Here is a 14,294-nt window from a genome sequence, read left to right on the forward strand (position 1 = left end):
ATCTCTATCTCTGCCCATGACCCTGGACTAGACGCTGTCTATCAAAAATAAATAGATGAGTAAATAACTAAAAAAATGAAAAAAAGAAATATTTCAGTTAACATAAAAATCCATTGGTAACTTGGAATGAAATACAAATTGGAATATTTGCAATAAAAGCCTGTTCTCGATTATCCAATCACACAAACACAGTCTTACTTAACCCAAGAATGCATTGAATACATGAAGGATAAAATAGTATGAAAAAAAAGACTGAACGAGAAGCATCAATTGTGAATAGTACATTTCAGGGGCGTTTCAATTGGCTACCTCAGACGCCACCCTACTCAGAAGTGCTGGGCCAGTATGTCGGGGGTAATAATATATAATAATATTGCACCATGTTATAACTAGGGATGTAATGATATCCAAATCTCTCTGTACAACATTTTCCTTCTAGGCATCTCGTGGTACGATATTTACCGCAATATTTTGTGGAGACTAACACAACTGTAAATAATACTTTTTTCCTTTTATAAATACCTTGACAAGCCTTTTGTTCTGTTAGAATCTAAAGAACTAATACAGACGTGTCAAAGTCAGGCCCAGGGGCCAAATTTGGCCTGCGATATAATTATATTTGGCCTGCGAGATCATATCATATATGTATTAGAGCTGGCCCTCCAGCTACAGATAGGCTATAGAGACATTATTTATTTAAAATTATTCCTTAAATTAAAACTGTATTATTGTTATTTATTCTAATAAGAAAAGGTTTAACATTGTATACCTCAAAAGAAGAGAAAATATGCAGATACTGACATTTTTCAGCAAATATTTAGTTTGGCCCATGACTTGATTCCAGTTTTTTTTTTATTTTTTTTTTATTTTGGCCCTCTGTCAATTTGAGTTTAGCACCCCTGAACAAATATATAAAAGTGCTAATAACAGTAAGAGCAAAGGATCATGGTCTATGTAGTTCTGTCTGTTTTAGTTATTGCTGCACCATAACTATGAATTTAAGAGATTTGTAATTTGATATATTGTGAAGGCCTATATTAGTGAAACTTTTATGATATTTCATAAAATATTCAAATTATTTATGATATCATAATATTTCAGTTATTGTTACGTCATAGACTATAACAAAAAAGAGGAAACTTAATTTATATGTATTATTTATTCACATAAAATAAGAAAGTGTTAAATTCTCCAACTTGTTGTCTTAAAGGTGTATTGCACAACTTGTCTGGTGGAGGGTCAGTCACCTTGTTGTCTCCATGGAGATGTTACCGCTTTGCCTGTAATTTTACATGATATGGCATTAAACACATTTATCAAGCATTTATTGATCACTCGTGTCTATAGTGCTAAAAAAAACAATACAATATTTTTCTTTGTGAATAGGGTTGCCGCTCCACAGATCTGACCAATAATGTCGCCTATAGTTGTCTCCGTTGAGATAGATTGGTTTAATCTCTACGGTGGAACATGCCAGACAAACCAATAACATCTCCATCAAGACAAGCACCTTTAAAGACTTGAGCTGACATGTCTCTAGCATATTTGATGAACCAACATGCACACAGACAATGTCACGATGAGTCTGAAATCTCATCTGAGTGAGTGCCAGTCCCACCAGGCGAAAGTGACGAGTTTTCTCTTTAAAAACGCTCCCTCATGCCCAAAGAGCCATTTAAGCCCTTCAAAGAAAGAGAGGCTGGAAAAAGGAAAAGCCTAATGTCCTTATTCAAATCTGACACACTTGAAGGAAAATCGCTGACCATTTGAGTGGGGAGCGAGATGTCTGACTTACAAATGATCTTTAGTCCTATTCAGCAGTTTCAGAACCCAAGGGAATAAGACCAAGCTGAGATTTAAAGTACAAGTCTCACCAGTAGAGGAAAAAAACCCAACAGAGCCAAATTCAGAAACTCAACCCTTGCATCACTTTTCATCATTTGGTGAAACCAGGAGTGAACCTCGAATCATAAACAATGTTATGTGTTACATTTAAATCATTAGCAGCACCAAAATACATACTAGTACATCTAAAACAAAGGAATTAGATGAAAATATTTTTGTCTCTCATTTCAGAAAGTCAAATCCTTCTATATCACTGTATTTTCTGGACTATTGAGCGCACCTGAATATAAGCCACATCAACAATTTTTTAACAAATTAAAAAATGTATACATATATAGGCTGCACCTGAATATAAGCCGCAGGTGTCCACTAGAGGTGCGCGGATGGGCTACTTTTTCATCCGCAACCGCATCACAAAACTCATCATCCGCCCGCTATCCATTTGCAACCACAGTTTTTGACCAGTTTTCAAAACCGCACCCGTCCGCCATCCGCTCGGTCTCCTCCCATTTGCTCCGAGTTCAGAGTTTTTTATTTGAGTAGTGAAACCGCCACCCGCTTGAATTTAATTAAAATATTATTTTTCGTCACGTCATCCACCCGACCCGTGGTTTAGCCGCGGAGTCCGCGGTTGTAACCGCCATCCGCGCATCTCTAGTGTCCACGTCTTCAAGAACATTTTCAAGTTTGGGTCGTCTGCTTTTATTGCCTCTGAAAGCTTTTGTTGTCTTTTTACAGTTTGTCATGCTGCTGTTGCCAAAATTTCACCATTGAGCACAAAATAAAAGTTCAAAACACAATCAAACGAGCATCTTCCTTGGTGCATCACCCCTGTGTCTCCCCGTGCTCTGCGGCGCATGTCTCCTGCAGAAAGAGCCTCTTTTCCTGTCTGTATCATGTCAGTGTCTTGTTGGATTTCAGCAGATTTCAGACTCTCTTGGGGATTGAGGGCTAGTTCCTTCGATCAGGTGTGAGTGGATGTTCGCCGACTGAAGTTTGAGATGTTTCTTCTCGTCATTTACACACACAGGTAAGACGTATCCCACTCACTAATGTTCATTTAGCATCATAACTTATTTTATCACTCGCCGATAAACTGTTTTAATGCACTGACAATATCTCTAGCTAGTGCAGCAACTTCATGTGAACCCTAGATCCATGAATAACCGCAAACACAGCACTCAGGCTGCTTGTATCCGCTGTGTTATCAAACCATAGACCGTATATTTGAATGGACAATGTGACGAACAAATAATCCATCCATATATTACCCACATTGTTTTATTAGCCGCAGGGTTCAAAGTGTGAGAAAAAAGTAGAGGCTTATAGTCTGAAATTTACAGCATAGACTCGTGACACATAGAGTGAAGCTTTGAGCCTTTATTTTTTGATATTTTGATGATTATGACTTACAGATAATGAAAACCCAAAATTTAGTGTCTCAGAAAATGAAAATATTACATTAGTATATTTTAAACAGAATATGCATATCTACTTTCAATACTAGTTTTTGTATCTGATTTTTGGTACTTTTTTGGGTACGTGATTGTGAACTATTATAGCAATTATTTGTATTGTATGATTTTCCAATATTGAACTTCATATTCAAATTTTCTACGACACTTAATTTAGGGTTTTCTTTATCTGTAAGCCATAATCCTTCTATCATAGTAAATGCCAAGAAATAAAGGCTTGAAAGCTTCACTCTATTTGTCATGAGTCTGTACAATATACAGATTTGACTTTCTGAAATGAGTGACAAAAAATATTAATATTTTTCATTATATTCACATTTTTCGAGACATACTAGTGTTGTAAGTAAGCATTTTTGAGTTGCAGCTCAGATAAAAATAAAGTTTTAATTCTTGGGATGTGGAGTGACTCACGAGCACATATGTTGGGGAGGGGACAGTGCTGGTGATGGATTGCTGAGCTGTCCAGGCTGGAACGGCAAACGGGGGGCTGACAAAAATCTGATTGGAATAGGCCCACAACTAATTAAAGACATCCTGGGTAAATTTAGAGGGAGAAAACTTTATGAGTGATTGACAACTAGAGGTGGGTAGAGTGCCAAAATTATACTCAAGTAACAGGACTAGAAAGAAGTAAGGAGAAGTACAAAATGGTGGTCTAGGAAACTACTTGGGGAAACTACTACTCCAGTAAGAGCGAATTATTTTAACTTTTACTGTAATTCATAGGATAAAACATTGAAATATAATATAGTAAAAAGTATCATATTGAAAGGAGTGGAAAAGAAACACAAATGTTGAAATTTTGTAATATTGTCAACAAAACTGTAGACTTATTTACAACAGAAAGTGTAGTGAGAGTACTGTTACACTGCCAAATATACTACTCAAGTATAAGTAAAAATATTCTTTTTGAAAATTTAGAGAAATAGAGAGATACAAAGAGCCAGTTTTATGAAAACGTGACTTGAGTAAATGTAAAGAGTGAAGAGTAAAAGTAACTGAGCGAAACATATGTATGAAGAATATAGGGGTGCTTCATATTTGGAATTATGGCTTCTCTTCCAAAACAATGGATGAATATATAAATTAAGTAACATTTTTAACTAATTGTTGAGTCACAGCCACAGTAATATGGCAGACAAGACCTGAAGAGATTTCTCCTGGGAAATTCTGGCTCTTTTTAAAATGTTTTTGTATGTGATTATTCTGCCTTATTTCTTATTTCTATAAAAACAAAACAAACAAAAAAAGGGAGAGAGAGAGGAAAAAAATTAACAAACAAAAAACACTTTTGATTAATTAATTCATTTTCGTCTTTCAAGATACTCAAAGCGCTTTACAGAGCATTATTCATTCACTCAACAGTCAGTGGTGGTAAGTTACTATTGTAGCCACAGCTGCCCTGGTGCAGACTGATGGAAGTGAGGCTGCCAATCTGCACCATCTCTGACCACCACCATCACTCACGCACACACCACTTTTATACTAGGCAATGTGGGTGAAGTGCCTTGCCTAAGGACACAATGGCAGTTTTTGCCACTGGCGCCCCACTGTGGCACCTGGAATTCCCAGCGGTCGACCACTGAAGTACTAACCTGGCCCGGCCCTGCTTAGTTTCTGAAATTTGACTAGACAAGTCGGAATGGCCACATTTGCGTCTGTTCCATAAAGTAAATGGACCGAGCTAGCCCACATAGCTGTCCCGTTCCAAGTAGGAAGTGAGCGTGGGTGTGCTTCTGGCTCCATCAGCTCAGTCCCTAACTACTGCAGTGAGCCTTGTCATTTTGATCTTAAACTGTTAGTATTAACCTCCCCTACATGAGCCTGGTATTTTAATTTTGCTATTTTACCCATAAATCAGTTATTCAAAATGAACTCTTATAACTGCTAGTCTCAGTGAGCTTCATTTGACTAGAGCTGAACACGATGGGTGACGTCACACTCCCTTGGTCCATTTCTTTACACAGTCTATAGTCTGATCCCTGACAGTGTATTCTCATTAGGGAGCTGCAGAGGGAGCGCTATCGTTGAAAGTGACATAATTCTGCTTTAAGTTAAGTTCTTTCTCAAAACGCACTCATGAAAAATGTTGACATGATTTGGCAAATTCTAAGAATCTAAATAGCAGCATTTCTGTCTCTGTACATGAACATCCTGCCCTAGATTTATGGCTGCAGTTAAAAAGCCCCCCTACTGTGGTACAATTATATATATTTTGAAACATGTTAAACGGGCACAATTTAGTAAAGAAGTGGTAAATATGTACATAACGTCAGCATTAGCATACATAAATATAACATGGAGCAGAGACAGAGCGCGGTGTGACAGCTGCAGGATGTGGCTACACCTCGGGGCATGAGAGGTGGGACCATTTATTCAGATTGCACAGGAAAGTACTGCATCGCTCCAGGTATCAATTATTTTACACACCCCCAAGCTCTGCCTGATCGGGTAATTATGGGACCGTCCCCAGGGACAGGGGGGCAAAGTCTGTACTGGATTAAGTGAAGAGGGTTCGAAAGTAAAAGTTTGATTTGACAAGGGTTGAGTGAAGTTTTTACCTTGAGACGGCGAATATGAGAAATCGACAATTTACTTTTGTATAACCAACTGTGTAGATTTCATATACCTATATTTGAAATGGTATAAAAGATATGATGTCTATCATAACATTTAGTTCTTTTCTTTAATAGTCTGAATTAAATGAAAGTCTAAAAAAGTGTAAAATAAGTCTGAAGTCTAAAGCAAAAGCACATTGTATTCCACGAACTGGCCAAGGACTACATCTGCCACTCAACAAGTAGCTTTGTCAGTTCTGAAACATCTGTCTGCTAAAGGAGCTAAACACACAGCGGCTCCAGTGTTAGATCTGTCCACTCATATATACAGTCTATGGTTGTATGAAAGTGATGATGATAATGATGATGTATAGAAAATGTCTCATAAAAAAGTTGTGTAATCATATTGTGTCTAAATGTGTGTGTTTACATCCAACATCCAAATTTTATGTTAGCTACTTTTAAACTCTTTGAGTTATCTGACCAGCTGCATGTGATGGTTATAATTTGTTTTACCCATATTGTTGATGTATTTCAGCAGGATAATTAAAAAAAACAAACAAAAAAACATGTTTTTGGAGGAACATGGAGTATTACATGTGAATATTACAGTGAAATTGCAAGAAAACAACCAAACCGGGTCATTTTTGATCCAGTTATTCATCTAAGGGTTAATGTGGGTAGGTCTTACAGGTTTGTAACTAGCACCATTTGATTCCCTGACCCTGAAAATGTGGGTTTAACAGATAAAATCAACATTTCAACTTATTCAGAGGCTGAGATATTCCAAAAAGGGTTTTTTGGCGGCCATTTTTTAAAAATCCAATATGGCCGCCATAAAGACATGTGGGCAAATGCAAACATTGATTTTCTGACTCCATTTACTATAACCTTTCCAAAAATATATAGGTTAGCAAATCCCCCAAAAATTCCCACAAAAGTATATAAGGAACCGGACTATAAAGACAGAAAAGTTTAATAGCATACTGTGAAACATTCCAGAATAGGGATGGGCATGATTAGTCGACTAATCGATAATCATCAATGATCATTAAGAATTTTGTTGATCACATACATTTTTAATCGACAAACCGAATGTAGTTTGCTGTGCATAGTGTAGCATAAAGAGACGAGGCTGCGTCTGACAGCACAAACACTGGAGTTGCGGCCTCACAGTCCCACGTTTGGGCTGGCACACCTCTTTGGAGATCACCATACCACTCAATGAGTGCGTTTACATGCACATCAGTGTCGGGTATGATTGGGTTTTTTGAGTATCCCTGTTTCATTATGGTGCATGTACACACAGTATCCCGGTTACAGCAACATAAAGTTAACTGCGCACGTGTCCAAAAGACAAACACTTTTCAGTCTTTTCATCACAACAGCAGCCAAAATAAATAAAGTGACCAACATAAGTAAAGTGAGTGAAATGACTGTTAAATAAAGAGCTGCTCTAAACCTGCACACGTCTGATCTCTGAAAACATGAACCGTCTCCAACGCGACACACACCGAATAAACTCACCGCCATCATCATCATCATCATCATCATCATCATCATCATCATCATCATCATCAACATCTAATGAGACAGAAATTAATGGCAACAAATTGTTAAAAATCAAGCTGTTTGTAATTCTGTGCTGTTTTATTCACTATACTTTAATGCAACTCTGTGTAAAAGTGTTTAGAATGCAGTACTCTGATTGGACTATCTAACAGAATGTGACACACATCACAAAATATGATAATAACAAAGAGAAAAAAATATAAAGAGGTAATAATACATTCAAGTATAGCAACAATTTTATAAATAAGGTATAAGTATTTAAATGTATAAGTATGAGTAAAAATAAAATATAGAAAGTAATAAAAAAAAATATCTCAGCTATATACATGAGGTCACAAGGAAAACAGTGCAATGATGAAATGACTGGCAGGACATAGGGTTATCTGCTACATAAAAGTGAGTTGTACTGTTGTAAGGAGTATTATCTGTTAGATAAGGGTGAGTTGTTGTACAGTTGTATAGAGTATGGTATGAGTGGAGTCCTGTAGTGTCACTGAGGGGAGCTGTAGGAGCCTGTTGGAGAATGAGCTCCTCTGTCCCTCTAATTTGGTGATAGATAATGTATATTTGTATATACATATTTTTATTGCACATGTTAATCGTTTATAATCACTTTCTAGATTCTCGATATTTGTAAAGTTTTTTGTTCTTTGTTTCTTGTCCTCAGTGTTGTTGGGGGCTCAGTGAGGCGGCTCCATATCGACGGTACAAGAGAAAGCTCTCCTCCTGCTCCACAGTTTGGGCTGTGCTCGGATCCCACTGTGAACCACTGCACACACGCTACGCACTGAGGCAGGAAGATGTGCAAGGAAGACCATTCTCCAACTGCAAAACTTCTGACTAGTGAAAGTAAGTAGGCACAAGGTCAACTTTTAATTAAAATCATTTCAGTGGGGTGATATTTGTATATTTTGGACATGAACAGTGGAGTTTAATTGAGGTCTGACCATTTCTTTTAAAAAGGAGATATTGATTAGTGGACAAAGTTTAATTCGTGACCTAGAATGACAAAACATGTCAGCAACAAAACAACATTGTCAAAACTCTTTCATGGTTCATTGGACCTCCATACTGACTGACGTTCTTGAGATCAGACCCAAAAATGTTTAGTTTGGTTTTGGAGAAAAAGATGAAAAGGTAGATAGGTCTAGGTCATCATTTTCACAATGATGAGAAGTTAGGACCACAGGTCAGATCTGTGGGAAGGCAATACAACCACCTGTAATTTAATAAATGTAAGGCAGACCTATTTAATGACATACTGTGCAACATTCCAGGCAGAGCAATGACATATCCATGGAAACAAGCAGGTGACAGATAACCCTGCACAGCGAGATGGATTCCCTGGATTTTTATGAGTTCACAAACTCACATGAATCTTAGAGCCCGTTGGTGTAATGGGGCCTGACACGTGATGGTCGACCAATCACAGAGCAGCACTGAGGTTTGTGCGGAAGTCGAAGGTGAAGAACTTAAACAAATCAAAACAAACATGATGACACCGACAGACATACTCCAGCCTCTTTTATCGACAATATGGAAGGATTGGTTTTCGATCTCATTTCGCTGCTCTGGTGCTTGGACCAATTAGATTCAAAAAGTTGTCATGATATTCAGCGTTTTCCAGTCACTTTTAGAGAGAGCTGTTCCAGACTGATAATGTGTAGAACTCAATTCAAAGTGACACACATATCAATTTGGTGTAAGACAGGTTTGGTGACAAAAAGTTACATGAGTACCTTTAAAACCTTTAAAACAAGTGTGATTTGCATCGTGTTACATGCAACAGGACGCTGAAACCCAACAGGAAATGAAGAATGGAAACTTCAAACTAGATTTGGCTTTCATTACATGATATTTTCTTGTTATGGATTCCAGTGAAAATACATATATCACTCTAACAATCAGCAGGAGTCAGCGCCACAAAGGTTTCACTTTAATTGCAGAATTGTACTATTCCAGGCGCCTATTGCATGAGCCTTCCTAGTGTACTCAGTGAACTCAATCCACAAAAACATTTTAATTAAATTCACTGGGAGTTGATAATCAAGAGAAACAAACCCAATTTACTGTTAGTGCAATTGTAGCGCGGGCCTTGTTCAACTTTCCCCCAGTTACAACTCTGTCTCTAGTTGGCTGATATTGGGGAATATATTTGTCATTCGTGCTTTGTTAGCTTCTCCCTTCACTCCCACACATCACCACAGCGTCTTGAGTTGGGGTGGCTGTAAACAACATGAGAGCTACATGTCCAGCTGTCGAACGGAAATCAGACAGTGACACGAGATTTGCATAGACAGCGGAGAGGGATTATAATCTCATAGAGAGAGAGAAAAAAAAAAATGCTGTAATTCTGCATCTTGAGACTTGTTTTCATGTTATTCCAAGCAGCAAATCCTGATCAGACAGTTATCCTGATAGGAGACAAACAGACCGGCGTTGCATTTAAATATCTTTGCTAGCAACTTTTTATCAATGACAAACAGACAACAGCGCGTCAGGCAGCCATCACCGGGCATTATGTTTCCAGCATCTCCATGAGCATTGCGTCTCTTGAGTTTTTTCTGCGCGTTATTTTTCCTTCCTTCATGACGCTAGCCCCTGACAGGCCTTTAGGGGAGTCATTTTAGGCGTAGGAGAGTGTATTTCAAATGTGCGACATGATATGGGCCCCTGCTATGCTAGCCGTGAGGGATTCCCCCGGTGGTAACTTGTCAATTGTTTGTTTGCATAAAGAATGGCTGCAGGGTGTGTTTTGCTGAGAAAATATGCGTTAGCTGTGGACCTTACATCGGTGTGCCAAATGGGAATTTTGACAGGGACAGAAGTGCAGCTGTCATTATAGGTGCAGATATACTAGTACATGTATGCAGTGGTCATGGGAATACAATGGAAAAACAACACAGACGCCCAGAGACTTTCTGTATTTTGAAATGTGGCAGCATCTTTACAAGCTATAGGTAAGGTCAAGTCAAGTTATTGCAAGGTTTGTTTTGCCAATATAATGTGCGCTCGTTCAACTGTTTTTATTTTATTCTGTGTTTTAACTCATCATATAGAGTATTTGGTTTGGATAAGCTTACAGATCTAAATAGGTCTACGCTAAATACAAATAGATATTGGTATTTTCACTGGTGTAACATTTACAGAAGAAACTCAAAACAAAAAAGTAGTTTATGTTAACCCCTTAACGCCAAGTGTCACAAATATGCAACAAACTCTTTAGATCAGAATATACGACGAGTTAGAGGCTGCATTCCCCCAGTGTCTGTGAGTGCATATGCAGGACCTTCATAGGAACCTTTGGCAAGCACTTGTTTCTAGTTTTCAGAAATTTGCAACATAATCAATTTTCTATTCACTTATTTACTTTTTGCTATAGTCAAATAATCTAATACTTAATCATTTTAACTTAATTTACCATCTGCTTGAAGACAAAAACACACACAAAACATATATATATATATATATATACACACACTCAACGCATGCAGACAGGAGTGTGGTGGGTAATTGTTGATATTGATATAATTGTGATATGGGATATATGATATCCCCCATGTAGTGGATACCTCTGCTAACACTCCATAGTGTCAGTATTATTTCATTTCATTTACATTAAGTTAATTGCATTACACATACTTTAATTCCTTTATTTAGACTTATATTCTAATTTGAGTGCACACATTTTAGTTTATATAAGTCTGATTTACTTACACTTGTTTTTGTTTTTTTTCAAGCACCGGATGGAGGACCCTCGGGAGAGACCATCATGACTCAAGGAGGGGAGGGCAGATAGTACACACACACACACACACACACACACACACACACACACACACACACACACACACACACACACACAACACACACACACACACACACACACACACACACAGAGAGAGAGACACTGGACTTTTAGTCAGATTGTGCAGATTTAAGTTAAAACTTGTGAACCAATGAGGAGACATAAAGAGACACGCTGTGGCTCAGGTGCTTTTTCCTAAACTGGAGTGCAAATCCTCGTCAGCACCACGCTCTTACTGCCACATGATTGGCTGTAGACCTGTCGATTAAAATGTGGAGATTGTGATCTCTCCATCTTTTGAAGTTTGGCACAGCCCTAGTTAAGGACATTATGACAGCATTCATCCGTGGGAGCAGGAATCGCACCACCATCCTGTGAGTCAGTGGTTCTGACCGCTCCACCAATGATGTTTATGTTGAGAGAGAGAATCAAACCACCAACCTTCAGATCAGTAGACACTGTCTCCCCGATTTTAGAGTCATCTTGAACTTATTTGACACCAGTATAGAACCACGCAATAACTTAAACAAAGCACTATTATTTTGTGGTAAAAATTACATTTTATTGTCTGAGTGTTTTTTCTCCTCATTGTGTTATCAAAACTTGCATTGCATAGCACACCTCCTTGGTATTGAAATCAAGTTTGAAATGTGACAATAAGGTCAGATAAGGTCAATGCTGCCAACTTGAAAGACATAGCCATTTTTAATTTGCAAATCTACTCAAACATGAGCTTAAAATGGTATGTGTGCTGAAAGTAACAGCACAATCCGCTTTAACAGTAATGAAATGTCTATCATGAAATCAATAGGGTTTTAAGTTGAAGACGTATTGCTTTGTTTACTAAAGAGGCATGTAGCAGAGATGGAGCGCTCACATTAGCCTGTTGTTTTGAATAGACCTGAATGCTCCAAGTCACAATGTCACTTTGACCTGCTACTTTCAAATGGAAAACACAGGGCACAAACAAAACCAAAAACATCTGTGCTAAAGAGTGCTTAGAGTTTTCAATTTGGTTTCAATTTGGAAACCTGAACAATAAATGGATCTAAACTAATCTACCAGTCTCCAAAACCTTTCATACCATCAGCTTCAGTGTTTACAGTTGAAACGTGAGAAAAACATGAAAAACATTGGATAATTTTGCCTACTGACATTTGTGTGTAAAAGATTATTCAAGTACTACTACAACATTTACTACTATCACAACTAACACTTTCACTACTACAACTCCTACTACCATAACTACTACTACTGCTACTATTACCTCTACTACCACTACTTCATTTCAATGACTAGTTCCTACAAAGTACAACTGCTGTTAGTAATATTCAACCAACTACTCCTACCAATACTACTACCACTATTACTACTACGACTACTATTACTACTACTATTAGACCAATTACTTCATTTCAGAAACTAGTTGAACAACAATTTTTACAAAGTACAACTGCTGCTAGTAATATTCAACCAACTAATCTTACTAATATAACTACTACCACCATTGCTACAATTACAACAACCACTACTTCATTTCAGTAACTAGTTCAACAACTATTTCTAAAAAGTACAACTACCTCTAGCAATATACAACCAAATAGTACTACAAATACAACTTCTAACACTCCCTAACTACTACTACTACCACCATCACTATTTAATTTCAATGACTAGTTTCTACAAAGTACAACTGCTGCTAGTAATATTCAACCAAGTAGTCCTACTAATATTACTACCACTATTACTACTACTACTATTACTACTACTATTACAACGATTACTTCATTTCATTAACTAGTTCAAAATCTATTTCTACAAAGTGCAACTGCTGCTAGTAATATTCAACCAACTACTCTTACTAATACAACTACTACCACCATTACTACTACTACTACAACCACTACTTCATTTCAGTAACTAGTTCAACAACTATTTCTAAAAAGTACAACTACCTCTAGCAATATACAACCCAAAAGTACTACAAATACAACTTCTAACACTCCCTAACTACTACTATTACCATCACTACATCATTTCAAAAACTAGTTCCACAACAATTTCTGTTAGTCATACCAGATGTCAAGACCCTATAGTGTTTTTACTTAAATACAAGTTACTATTATACAGTAGATACAATAAAAACATAACATCAGTGTCCATGGGGCTATTACTACAACTTTTACTTCACTTAAGTTGCTATTATAATGTAGACACATACAGTAAATCCTTGGAAACAGACAAGATAATCCTTTAGTGATTCATTCTGCATGTTCTTTGTTTAGAAGTCATCAAGGTGGACTGGTAGAAGAGCATAGCATCTGCTGACGCTCCTCTGCTCGCTAGCACGTATCCGGTAACAATAACAAGCCTGTAGTCTCACAAAGGAGTCACTGAACTATTGGGCAACCAACAGCACAACAATTAATTACAGCACGCGCCGTATGATGTCTAAACGAAATAGATTCCCCATCAAATCATCTCGGGAGATATGAGGCAAGTGAACTGTGCCGAGGAGTGCCGAGCTTCAGTAGGCAAGAGTGCAGAGTTGATGCTGTGAATAATTGCCCTAGTGTATGTGGTATTTAAAAAAAAAGTACGAGAATACAGTAGCGTGGGGGGTTCGTCGTGAAAATAACAAGTGTACTAGAATCTAAAATAAACAGTAGCCACTTGTTATAGACATCATCCCAGCTATACTAACTATTGATACTTTGATACATCTGATGTCATCAACGTTCTCTCGGGGGTTCACGCTAACTGGAGGCACAGCTCTGTCTGAAGATCCATATATTATGCAAAATTGACACTTGTGAGCTTTTAGTCATGTTAGAATGTTGGTATCTCCTCAAAAACAAACTTGGAGTCGTGTTTTGTTTCATTCACACATGTTTGAGTAATACTGCATTATTAGAAGATCAAAATACCCTGTTACAGCTTGTGATGTCAGGATGATGTATATAACAGTTACATTTAATGGCAAAGGAGAAATCTTTTTTTTCTATTTTGCCATGGATTCTACCTAGACTGTTACAT

The sequence above is a fragment of the Boleophthalmus pectinirostris genome, unplaced genomic scaffold (genome assembly GCF_026225935.1).
Source record: "Boleophthalmus pectinirostris isolate CB_2022bp ecotype Guang Dong unplaced genomic scaffold, ASM2622593v1 HiC_scaffold_20, whole genome shotgun sequence".
In the NCBI taxonomy this organism is placed as follows: Eukaryota; Metazoa; Chordata; class Actinopteri; order Gobiiformes; family Gobiidae; genus Boleophthalmus; species Boleophthalmus pectinirostris.